This window comes from Mesocricetus auratus, unplaced genomic scaffold (genome assembly GCF_017639785.1).
Source record: "Mesocricetus auratus isolate SY011 unplaced genomic scaffold, BCM_Maur_2.0 Super-Scaffold_100006, whole genome shotgun sequence".
Taxonomy (NCBI): domain Eukaryota; kingdom Metazoa; phylum Chordata; class Mammalia; order Rodentia; family Cricetidae; genus Mesocricetus; species Mesocricetus auratus.
In genome coordinates, this window is record NW_024429190.1 from 11153128 (window position 1) to 11166393 (window position 13266).

The window sequence follows — 13266 nt, forward strand, 5'->3', positions numbered from 1 at the left end:
GCACCAGCTCAGCCATGGGGCTATAAAAACCCAGACATCACCTCATTGCTGTCTCATCAAAAAAAGAGCATTTTCCTGCCTCCCTTTCCAGAGGACAAACTCCTGCCAGTGTGCTGCCTGGGAGGAAGAGTGGGGGGCAGGATGGAGGACCTGCAGGGATCTCCTCCTCTTGGGGGTTAGAAGATAGGCCTAGGCAGCACAGCAGCCCTGGACTTCCTATTGGTAACCATGACAGTTCGACTCTCAGGCACTGTGTGGGTTCTGTCCACTTTACCCCTGCCCTGCAACCCTGTAACCCCTGATGGAATTGTTGCCATCCCTGTCTCCTAAGAACCTGCTTCCTGATGCACAGTGACTTACCTGGGTCCTGGCTACAGTCTGAATTTGTGGTGCAACCAAGTAACTCCAGAGCTGGAGGTCTCAGCTTCCCAGGCCTCTGATGTGAGCACAGCTCTCCTGTCCCATATGTAGCCCAGGTGTGCTGTGAACTTGCTATCCTTCTGGCTCAGCCTTCTAAGTATTCAGAATTACAGGGCTGTATCACATCCATCCTGCTGGTCAACCTCTCCTTCAAATTCCACGGGGAATTCAGGTCTGAAACAGTCCCCCACCCCTCCACCCCCTCCACCCATCCTGAATGCTTTGGTATTCCTCTCAGAGGTATTTGGTTGTTCAGTTGGTGAATGGTGGCAACTGTCGCACCATTTGGTCATCTCAGACCACTGCCTGGCCTTCCTCTGCATGCTTAGCCTCCTGAGAGCTCATCTCTGTAAACCTCATTTCCCAAGCTCTTTTGCCAACCTTCTCTGGTCAGGTCCAGCCAAGGGAAACACAGAGAGGCCTGAACTGGCTTGGATGTATAGGGGCTAGGATTTCCTGATCCCAGTTCCCCAAGGACATAGTTCCTCATAGTTACAAAGAGCGTGGATCTGGGGTACACAATCCATGCACACACACACACACACACACACAGAGAGAGAGAGAGAGAGAGAGAGAGAGAGAGAGAGAGAGAGAGAGAGAGAGAGAGAGAGAGAGAGAGAGAGAGAGAGGCCCCCTATCTAACTCCCATTGGTTGGGCTGGGCCTTTCCAATTGTCCCTGCTAAGCTCTCTAAAGAGCAAGCAGTTTCCCTCACAAATCAATTACTTCAAATCCCTTCCTCACCAATATACATGAATTAAAATTTTGTATAAAATAGCTGGGGGGGGCTCACTTTGCATGGCATCTCAGGCTGGGGATGCGGCTTAGCTGGTATTTGCAGAGTCTGCACGAAGCCTTGCTTCAGTCCTCAGAATTGTATAAGCCAGGCACGGGAGGTAGAGACAGGAGAATAAAAAGCTCAAGGTCATCCTTGGCTACATCTTGTCTGGAAATACATAACTTACTTATTAGTTTTTAAGTTTACTCCAGGGGATTCATGAATATCCACAGTGCTCATGCTGTCCCCCAATCATCACTGTCAGTTTCCAAATCCTGTGAACTACTTGGTCCTGACTTCTGCTTGGCAGGTGGCAAAACCCTGCTCAGGCACTCCCTTCCCCCACCACCCCAAATCCCATGGGGTTAACGTGAGAGGAAAGCTAAAGCCCGGTTCACTGGGGTGGAAACTGAGGCTCAGGCCGGCCCAAAGCCTTGAGCAATTAAAGAAGTAGGCCAGAAACCCGACTCCCAACCTGCACTGTTTGTAGCCCCCAGTTCAGCTTTCTTGTAGCCCCCGCTTTCATCTCCACACCTGCGCACATCGGCTGCTGCCCCATCTCCAAGTGAGAGTAATTGCTGTCGTTTGATTCGCCCATCGAATGTCGCCTGCTCGGAGGGGTGGGGTGTTCTGGGTCTCTGCTGTCCACATATCTAAGAATTCCAGGTAAAAGCACAGCAATAATGACAATAGCAAAAATACACATCTTGTTGATACATGCTCAATTGCAGTCTGTGGGAAAGAACCCCCCCCCTCTCTCTGTGTGTGTGTGTGTGTGTGTGTGTGTGTGTGTGTGTGTGTGTGTTTTGGGACAGGTTTTCTCTATATAACAGCTCTCGTTGTCCTGGAACTCACTCTGTAGAGCAAGCTGGCCTCCAAGTCACACAGATTCCTACTGCCTCTGCCTCCCCAGCTCAGGGATCAAAGGCGTGAGCCACCACCAACCAGCCTAGAACCTGCATTCTCAGCACTGGCTCCAAGGCCCTGATGCCTCCAGGAATCAGACACAAACTGGGAAAGCCCAGGGTCTCTGTAATGAAAGCAACTCAGTCTTCTCTTAGGAAGCGCTTCCCCTAGACCTCAAGTAGATTTAGATCTTTCGATTTCTATTCTCTGAGAGTAGAGAATCCTAGGGAGGCTCATCCACGGGGGGGGGTGTTAAGCAGCCGATTGAAGGTGACCCCCCCTACAACCTGGGCTTCAGATCCTGGTTAAGCCACCTATCTTCTGGTTGACCTTGGGCCAGGTGAGTAACTCTGTGTTAAATGAGCCAAAGTAGTGTCTAAGAACAAGTTACTGCAGGAAGTACAGTGTCCTCCACAGGACCACAACACCATCAAAGAACAGACTGTCAAACTCTTGGCTGTCCCATGCCCTCCTCACAGACCCCCAGTATTGGGACCCACTCCAATGTCCTTTTCCTTCCTGCAATGGAACTGGTGTCACCTAGAATACTTGCAGATCCCACCACCCAAGTGCTGTGTTACCACCACCTTGACCACCACAAACACCCACAATCCATCTTCCTGCTGCCGGCTGGAGCTTGGGCCTGGGTCCTGAGAATGAGGCTCTGGGGTGCTGGGCTGGGCCTTGAGGGAGCAGCAGACCCATACTTATGGTCACCAGCCTGTGCTGAGACCAGCACAGGGGCCGTACTCTAATCGCTGGGGTTGACTCTTTCTGATGAGAAGGCTGGAGCTCAGAGGTTGGAAGCACTGAGGAAGCCAGGAGCCCTGCCAAGGCCTCAGGGTTTCAAGGCTGGGTGGGCATCTCCTCCTCCACTATTGAGTCAACTCCTGCGTGCCTGGTTATCATGGTCCCCGTGCAGACACATAAATGATTCAGTCAAAGGACTCATGGGTAGGGTACATGGATGGTAATCAGAAGTATGGATATCAGTAGATAGCCAGTTTCCCAATCATTTACCCTGGACAAATGGAGAAACTGAGGCACAGAGTGCCCCCCCTACAGTGGATGACACCCAGACCAACTTATTCTGGGACAACCTGCCCTAACATCTTAGAATCCTGCTGGGTGACCCAGGCTGTGGTCTGGAACAACCTGACTGTCTGCACACAGAGACCTAACAGAACTCTCCAAAAGGATTGGTCTGCCGGCAGTGTTCCTGGAGAGAGCCCAGCCAGAGCCACAGATCAGGAGCTGAGGCTACTGGTGCAGTGCAGGGAGCAGGCACCAGGGCCCAGCAGACCCTCCCTGGTGGCCCTGGCTCTGCAGAAGGAGGGACTTGCAAGGTGATGCAGAGCTGCGCTCAGATGGTTCCAGCTCAGTGAGATCTGCAGCCCAGGGGCCCTGGGTGCTGCCTGGTGATGTCCCCGCAGTGAGGTGGAAGCAGAGGCAATGAGGAAGGCCTCTGGCCCCAACTTCCACAGCTGGCCCTGGAGAGAGACCAGGAGCAGGCTGGGGCTTCTGGTTAGGAAGGGTTGGTGGGAGAGGTCAAATGGAAGGTGACAATCCAGGGCAAGCCTGTGACATAATTCACTGACAAGATAGCTGGGGTGGTGTCACAAAGGCATTTGGTGGATGCTGACTTTTACGACAGAGACTGAGAATATTGTTCTGGTGTGGAACAGGGAGCAGAGAATTTAGGCACTGAAGTACAGACACTGCCAGTCACCGTGATCCCCAGCACAACCCTAGTCAATCCCACTTATAGAAAGGTAACCAAGGCCTGAGTAATGCAACGATGGCCTACATAGGTGTGGTAGGGTGTCTCCATCTCAGTACCGGGGAACTTACCATATCCTCCTCCTGGGTTCCAAGAACCAGCAGGGAGGTCCTGTTCTGTTTCATGCATAGACCCTTGAATGACATTAGCCCCCAGAGAACAGCAGAGAGGATGAAGGAAGCCACCTCTGGGCAGAGGGAGGAACATCAGGCCCTAACTAAGGTATGGTCTGATCTAGCCAGCACCTGGAAAGCCACTCCCATCCCCACAGGACAAAAAGCCCAGGGAGGCCATATACCTCACTTGCCCTCCCTCTCCTTCCCCTGCAGCTGATAGCAGGCCAGGCCCCTCCCCTCCTCTCAGACTTCCCCAGAGGCAGGAGGACTATCTCTATAACACCAGAGTAATGAACAGTTAGAGTAGATTCATAATGTACCAGACATGTAGCTTTTCATCCAATTCTAGCAATATTGTTATCAGCATTCATTGTATAGTGAAGTGTCATACTTTTTTATTCAAGTACAGCATGAACTTTGACCACACCCATCCCCCATACTCTCCCTTCTCCCAACTCTTGAGTCTTCTTCCTTCTTGTATATAAATGACCTTATACATCTACATGGAATGAGACCCAGAGGACATGAGGTCACTTCCCAGAACCACATCAGGTAGCTCAATGGCCTCTAACTCCAGCTCTCTGGCCTCTGTGGTATAGTAATGTACTCTCTCTCTCTCTCTCTCTCTCTCTCTCTCTCTCTCTCTCTCTCTCTCTCTCTCTCTCTCTCACACACACACACACACACACACACAAACACACACACAAAGAATAAATACTAGGGCTAGCCCTCGTGGTGGTGGGGGTGCACGCCGTTAATCCCAGTTGTTTGGGAGGCAGAGGCAGGTGGATCTTTGAGTTCAAGGCCAGTCTGGTCTCTAGAGAGAATTACAGGGCAGACAGGACTACAGAGAGAAACCCTGTCTCCAAAACAAAACAAATCCTAGAAAACAAAGCCTAGGATCTACAAAGTGAGAGAAAAGAACAGTATCTGTCCTTCTGTGTCTGGTTTGTTTCCCTTAGCATGTTTTCCAGCCCCACCCATTTCCCTGCTATGACATAAGTCCACTCTCCTTCGGGTTGAAGAAGGTGTCACTGTGTTTATAGTGATTTGAAAAGAATGGCCTCCATACTCACATGTTTGGATGCTTGGTTCCCAGTCGGTGGAACTGTTTGGGAAGGATTAGGAGGTGTGGCCTTGTTGGAGGAGGTGTGTCAGGGGGTGGGAGGCTTTGAGGTTTTGAAAACCCATGTCAAGCCTAATTAGTGCTCTCTCTCTCCTGCTCCCTCCCTCCCACATGTGGATTAAGACATGAGCTCTCAGCTATTCCCAGCCACCACCATGTTTTTGCTCAACCATCATGGACTCTAACCCTCTCAAACAATATGCACAATTAAATTCTTTCTTCACAGCAATACAACAGTGACTAAGGCAGTGTGTATGGGCCATTCTCTTTTCTTTTACATTTTCTGGGGACATAAACATCAAGGCTGATTCCATAACTTATAACCCAGCTGTTGTGAATAGTGTAATAAAAACTTTGGATATAAAAGTGTCTCTGTGATGTGTTAAGGGTCTGTAGGCAGCCAGGCATGGTAGTACACACATTTAATCCCAGTACTCAAGAGGCAGAGGCAGGGAGACCTCTGAGTTCCAGGTAGTCTGGTCTCCAAAGCAAATTCTAGGACAGCCAGGGCACAAAGAGAAATCCTGTCTTGAAAAGCTAAACCTAAACTAAATTTGTTTTTATCAATCCCTAGCACTTGTGCCAGAAGCCTGGCATGGTAGCGTATACCTGCAATTCTAGCCCGGAGACAGGAAGGTGGGAAGATCCCTGGGGCCTACTGACCAGCTAGTTGAATCAGCAAACTCCAGGTTCAATGAGACCCTGTGTCAGTAAATAATGCAACGAGTAACTGAGGAAGATATTTAACATTGATCACTGACCTCCACAGCCACACAATCTCACACAGCCACACACACAGCCAGACAGCCAGACACACACACACACACACACACACACACACACACACACACACACACACACACGAACCTGCTTTGGACAATTCCTTATCTTGGACCTCTTGAAAATCCACCCATATGATCCTGCAGCTTTGGGAGATCCTAGTCCCAGTCTGCTCACCGGAGGGCTGTGGTGGCAGGAGTGCACCATAGTGCTTGCTGTGAACACAGTAGGTCATCCCAACACCATCCCTCACCCTCATACAGCTGGGACCCCTCTTCAGAAGCTGCTGCCAGCAGAGACATGCTAGAGGGCTCCTTAGTATCGCCCCAGGCTGAGCAGAGAACACCTGCAGCCTCAGAGGCCAGGGTGGCCTGAGCCCCAATTCTGGATCTTCCACAGATTCAGCAGAAGCCCCTCTCCTCCTTCTCTCTGACACCATCACAATGGTCCCAGAGGGAGGGGCAGGGAGTGAAAAGCCCTAGGACCTCGTCCCGGGCCCAGACAACAAAGACACCCCCACCCACCACCAGTTTTCTCCCCAAATCCCAGTGACACCAAAGGTTCCCATTGGAACCATAATTTCTTCACTTGACAAAGGCAGAAACTGGGATCCAGAAAGGAGAAGGTGCCGACGGTGCCTAGCCAGAAGTGGTAGTGCTGGCACCCACCTTTGGGTTAGTCCAACTTCAGAGGGAGGCTCTAGATCACTCGGGGAGCAAGCATTGGAGTCACTGCAGATGCAGATATTTGGATGCGTCTGGAGTCACCAGGGATCTGCTGAGTAAGGGAGCAAATTTTGTGCTCATTAGAAATTCTCAGACCTGGGGAAAGAGCTTGGCTGGCATGTGTGAGTTCCAGGGGTCACGCCCAGAAGCGCAGTGGGGGTACAGACAGAGGGTAAGAGGAGGAGGAGGAGCAGGTGGAAGAAAAAAGAGAAGCAAGAAGAGGAGGGAGAGCGAGAGAGGAGGGGAGGGGAAGTGGAGCTGAGCAGAGCACAGGGAGGGGGAAAGAGAAATTCTCAGAGAATGTAGTCTGCTGAATCTCAGGTTGTCTTATCATCACAAAGCACTCAAGATGGAAGGCTGGCTGGGGGTGTAGCCCAATGGTAAGATACTTGTGTGTATGAGGCTTTACATCCCATCCTTAGCCCTAGGTGTGTACACACACACACACACACACACACACACACAGTGTATGGAGGATGGTGGTACAAGCCTGTAATCCCAGCACTGATGTCTAAGGGTTTCTATTGCGGTGACCACACATCTTGACCATAAACATCTTGGAGTTTATTTCAGCTCAGTCTCGGGATATACTCCATTGCTAAGGAAAGTCAGAGCCAGAACACGAGGCAGGAGCTGATGCAGAGGCCATGGAGGAGTGCTGCAGATTACTGGCTTGCTCCCCATGGCTTGTTTAGCCGGCTTTATTATAGAACCCAGGGGTGGCACCACCCACAATGGGCTGGGCCAGCCCACATAAATCACTAGTTAAGAAAATACACTGCAGACCTGCCCAGAGGCCAATCTTGTAGAAGTATTTCAGGTGGGATACCCCACCATTCATTCACTAATGCCCTCCCATGCCCAAATCCTGGGCTCCTAGATTCAAGAACCACTCCCTGCTCCCACAAGCTCATGGGCTGGGAAGGATCAGATGTAGGCACCAGTGACTCCCGTACATGCTACTGCCTAGGTCATAGGATACACACTTGGCAAGCCCTTGAGTGGGGCAGGGGTCTTCCAGAGGCAGGCTGTGAAGTTTCAAATTCTAGCTCTGTATTTGGCAGGTGCTATTCTTTCAGTGCTGAGGATGGCACTTGGGACCTCATGGGTACTAACAAGCACTCTCCCATGGAGCTACGCTCCCAGCCCCAGGTATCGAGTGACTCAGCCTCTTCCAAACCCAGCTGGCACCAATTCTTTGCTGCACTGTTGCGGCATCTAAACAAAGGAACGTGTGCATGGGACTTAACAGCATCTGAGCGGGCAGTTGAGACCAGATGTAAAGGAACTTCTGCTTTAGGGACACTGCTTAGAAGGGACATCCCTAGGAGGGCTTCAGAGATTCTGGGCTAGACGATCTGAAGGAGCCTGGGACTCAGCATAACAGACAGTTAAAGTGGGAGAGTATTTTGCATATGTGTTGCACACACATTTGGGTTTGGGTGGGCATGTGTGGTCAGAGCTGAGGCAGAATTTGGACGCATTCCTGGCAAATGTCTTCCACATTGGCATCGCTTGCCTTTGAGCAAGTGCCACACTGCTGTCCGGCAGTCTATGTCCTCACACAGCCTGACTGCAGAGTGACAAGTCAGAGTGTACTGTCCCAGGAAGGAGGAGCTTCATATCCACCCAGCCTGGTGTTGTAATCTTATGTATCTATTTGTAAGAGACAGGGTCTAATGTATCCAAGGTCATCCTCAAGCTTGTTGTGACCTGAGGATGACCTTAAACTTCTGATCATCCTGCCTCTATCTCCCAAGAGCTAAGATTACAGACATGCCCACCATGCCCAGCTGATAGGGGCCAGTTGAGTTGTATCCCTAGCTCCCACAGACCTAGCTCAAAGTTCAGCCTTGCCTCATTGATCTATCAAACCTGACCATCGGGAATGAAATTTTCTTGTTTGTCTATTTCTGCTTCATTTTGTTTTCAAGACAGCATCTCACTATGTAGCTCTGGCTGTCCTAGAACTCACCATGTAGACCAGGCTGGTCTCTCCACCTCCCAAGTATTGGGATTAAAGGTGTGTACCACTATGCCCAGCCAGGAATGAACTTTTAAGCCAAATGCTAATTATTTCCAGTTCCAACAACTCCCTCTAGACTCTGGCACTGACTCTTCCGGACTGTGGACTTCCTCCTCCTCTGACACCGAGATGAAGCATCAGTGTGGTGAGGCCACCACCTCTCCAGCCCCTCCCCCTACAACCTCAGCAGGCACATTGTTTCTCTGACCTCAGTGTCCTGCTCTGCAGAAGGGTGACCCTGCGCACCCAGCAGAGCTGCGGCCAGTACCACATGTGTCAGCAGCCGGAACAAGCAGGCAGGTGCTCACATCCTGAAGCTGTCGACTGCTTCCTTGTGGCTCAGATTTACACTGTGAAAATCAATCATCCCCTCATCATCACTTTTGACTTAGGCGTCTCCAGGACGACTGGGCATATCAGAAAGCTGAATTCACCACAATTTTGACCTCCTGACTATGCCATCTGGGAATTCTCCATCTCCCATACCTAGATAGAGATAAAAACCTAAGTGCAGAAAACCCAAAGCCATTTCTCAACTCCCCTTGCTCCCAGCAGGTGCCAGAAAGGACCGCAGAGCAAAGCTTCCAGCCAGTTGTAATGGACCGGGAAAGTGCTGGCTCCCCAGGCTCCCTGTGAAAGTCAAGTGTGATGGCAGTCTCTCAGTGGAGCATACCTGCGGCACAGCCCAGACACTGAACTTGGATCCCAGTTTACACCACATTCTAGACGTGTGATTTGGGGCAAGTTACTCACCCTCTCAGAGAGTAAGTGTGTACAGTAAGAGAATTTGCCTTCTAGTGCGGATGGTATGAAAGGGCAGGCATAAACGCAGAGGCACTGGCCAGGGCTTGTGGCACATGTCTACAATCCCAGAACTTAGGGGCAGAGACAGAGGGAGTACAAGTGTGAGTCCAGCTTAGGCAATATGGAGAGCTCAAGGCCAGCCTAGGCTATGCAGTAAGATCTTGCTTTAAAACAAAACAAGAGAGGCCCAGCGGTTAAGAGAACTAACTGGATGCCCCTGGACCCAGGTTCATTTCTGAGCACCCATGGGACAGCTCACAACAACCTGCAGATCCAGTCCCAGGGGATCTTTCATCCTCTTCTGATGTCCACACACTCCAGGCACACACAGTGCAGACATACGTGCACAGAAAACACTCACACATGAACTAATATAACTAATAAAAGATAAATAAGACCAAGAGCTGGGGGTATAGCTCAGAAGCAGAGCACTTGCTAGCTAGCATTAACAAGGTCGCTGTGTTTGACTCTTAGCATAAACAAATAAATAAATACCACCCTCCCTTTCCATAGACCACGAGCTTCACATATGCGGCTACGTAGCTTCCTACTCTAGGTAAGGAGAGTTCTAAGAGCCACAAAGGACTTGTGATGAGCAAGCCCCACTGAGTCACTAGAGGTCCACCAGGACAACAAACTGTTTCACTCCCCATCTCAGAAGCCACTCAACCAAAACAGCCCAGAATAGGTGTTGGAGCTGGAGGGTACGGGGTGAGCCAGACCTGTGGACCCACTCACCAGCACCCAGCCTTTGAGGCAGAATTCAGCTTCCCTGTCCACTGAGTCCCAGGGTATCAGATGTGTGGGCTGGACGCAGAATTACAGAAGGTTTCATTCGCACTGGGCAGTCCAGAGCTGGTAAGGCCCTAGGTAGATTTGGGAGGGAAAGAGGCAAAACTGTGCACAATTCTGTCTTTGCAGCTTGCTTCCTCCAGGATGTGGGGAGGGTACCTCCTCTTTACTACAGTCATATCCAAATGAGGCAAAAAGAGGATGCATCTTAGAAATCAGAGGTTGGAAAGGGAAAGAGGGACAGGAGGAATGAAAGCTAAGGAGAAAGGAGAAGGCACATGGAAGAAGGAGAAGAGAGGAGAGGAGGGGAGGAGAGGAGAAGAGAGGGAAAGACAGGAGGGAAGAGAAGGGGAGAGGAAAGAGGATGGGGATGAAGCAGAGAAAGGGACAAGGGACAGAGTCAAAGGATGTAGGGTACTATGGCCACTGAAGAGAAAGATGCAAAACAAATTAATAGATTTCATGGACATAAAATTGCTGAAAAGGCGAGTCTACAGTTACAAAGTGGGCAGGGCCTGAACCTCAGCAAGGGTGACCATGTAGGGGCTGGACGAGAGGTCGGGAACTGTCCGCATGCCTGGTCAAATGTTCCTGTTAATTAGACAGAGCATTGCTATCATTTCATAATTCCTTGCTAAGCACCTACAGTATGCAACCATTATTTTAAGCACCGGAGGAAATCAGCAGTGCATAACATAGATAGCTTTTTTTTTCTGTACAACTTATATCGTATGGTAATGTAAGATACAAGAGCAGGTACACCTTAGTTAGAAAAAGAGAAGCATCTGGGTTGGGGAGATGGCTCAGTGGGAAAGATGCTTGCTGCCAAGCCAAAGTTATTCTCTGACTTCCACACACATGCACGTGTGCGTGCACACACACACACACACAAATGCAATAAACCCTTGAGAAAGAGAAAAAGGCATTTGAGAGGTAGAGACAGAAGGATCATGAGTTCAGGGTAAAGTTTCAGCTCTATACTGAATTTAAGGCCAGTGTAGGCTACCAGATACAGGAAAGAGGAAGGGAAGAAAAGGCTGTTAGGTAGGTTTGAGTGCTGGAACCCACATGGTGGAAAGGGAGAGCCAAGTTCTCCTCCGATCTCCGTACACATACATAAAGAACTAGATAAATAAAGACATAGGCAAACGTGTGGTGTTTTCAACGAGATGCCCCCATGTTCTTGGAAACCTGAATACTTGGTCCCCAGTTGGTGGCCCCATTTAGGGAGGCTTAGGAGGTATGGCTTTGTTGCACCCCTGGGGGTGGGCTTTGAGGTTTAAAAAAAACCACATGCCATTCCCACTCATCTCTGTTTGTTGCTTGTGGCTTGAAATGGGAGTTCTCCGCTGTTCCTGCTGCCAGGACTCCCTGACGGTGACGAACTCATCCCTCTAGATTGAACCATAAACCCCAATAATCCCTTCCTCTCATAACTTGCCTTGGTCATTTGTTTTTATCATAGCAACAGAGAAGTGGCTAGTGTGAAATGCAATACTTTTTTAAAAACAAAGAGGAGTGTTTGACAAGCATGAGGGCCTGAATCTGACACTTGACACTAAAAACGAAACGTAAGTCAAGGCATGTTGATGCTGGGTCACAGGGCTCACAGCAGAGGCCATACCCCTTCCCGATCTCCTGAAAGTTGCCATTCTCCTAGGACTTCTCCCTCTGACAGCTGGGCCTCCACTGTGGAAGAGAAATGGGTATGTGCAGTACTGGCTTAGGCCTGGGTGATCTGAGACCCTGCGTTCTGTCATATTACTGAGTTAACTCAGATAACCGGCTCCCTCACTCAGGCCTCAGTTTACATGTCTGTAAAGTTGGAAGACGGATCCCTGCACAGCAGAGGAGTACCACAGAGGCGGCACTAAGGAAGATATAGTATGAAAATTCTCGACTGTACACATGGGAGGAGAGGAACCCCCTTGCCCAGCAGCCTCGTTCTTCAGTTATCAGAACTGGCCAGCAATACTGACTGAGAGAAGTGGAGACAGCAGCACCTGTGGGTACTCACAGGGGGCTGTAGTTTCATCTTTAACCCTGCAAATGTTCCTGAGGAGCACCAGCCAGGTCCATGGAATATAGGCAGCAGCCCTGGGACAGCAGAGGTGAGTTCTCCACCGTGGGCCACTGGGACTTTGTCTGGGAGACATTTGAAGAAAGATGAGCTTAAGAGCAAATAAGCTTGGGTACTCCAGTGTGTACACTTGCCTCTGGGAGAGTCCCCGGGCTCATCACAAGACCTGGCTCTGAGAAGACATACTGCAGTAACTCTAGTTAGCGTACTTAGCCATGACATCCCCACCTCTTACTCTAGTCTAAGCTGGCCTGAAACTCACTATATAGTCCAGACTGATCTTGAACTTATAGTAATCCTCCTGTCTCAGCTTCCCAAGTGATAGAAGTAGTAAGTAATCACACTGGCTTCTCTTTTCCTTTCTGTTGGAGGAATAGCCAACATATTCGTTAAAAGGTTCATCTTGGCTCACAGATTTGGAGGTTCTGGTCCAGGATCAGTTGAGCCCACTGCTTTGGAGTCTGTGGTAAGGCAGCATAAGGGTGTGAAAAAACTCACTCCATGACCAGGAAGAAAAAGAAATAACGATGCCAGTCATGGTGGTGCACACCTGTAGTCTTGACTCCTACACAAGCAGGTCAAGAGTTCAAAGATAGTCTGGGACGAAAAGTGAAGACCCTATCAAAAACTAACAAAAAATGACTGTAATACCAGCACTCAGGAGGCTGAGACAGGGGTATGGAGAGTTCAAGGGCAGTGTGGGCCACATAATGATACCCTGCCTCAATAAACCAATAAAAATGCCTGCAACACCAACACTCGGAAGCCTGAGACAAGAGGACAGACTTTAAAACTAGCCTAAGCTATATGGAAAGACCCTGTCTGTAAAGAAAGAGGGAGAGTGTCCTGAACAGTTTTATGTCAACTTAAATAGTTTTATGTTATCTGAAAGGAGAGAACCTCAGTTGAGAAAATGGCTCCATCAGATCTGGCT

The 13266-nt window shown here is 49.8% G+C and overlaps 1 long non-coding RNA gene across 2 annotated transcripts; it reads left to right on the forward strand.

Annotated features, from left to right (window-relative positions):
* Window positions 1-6359: 6359 nt before the first annotated feature.
* Window positions 6360-13218, forward strand: LOC121140771. 2 transcript variants are annotated; one of them, XR_005877674.1, is made up of 4 exons: window positions 6360-6686; window positions 9212-9420; window positions 12052-12363; window positions 12704-13218. It is a non-coding gene; the product is annotated as an uncharacterized LOC121140771 (long non-coding RNA). The 2 variants fall into 2 exon arrangements; XR_005877673.1 differs by having other exon boundaries at window positions 6370-6686; window positions 12052-13218.
* The last annotated feature ends 48 nt before the right edge of the window (window positions 13219-13266 follow it).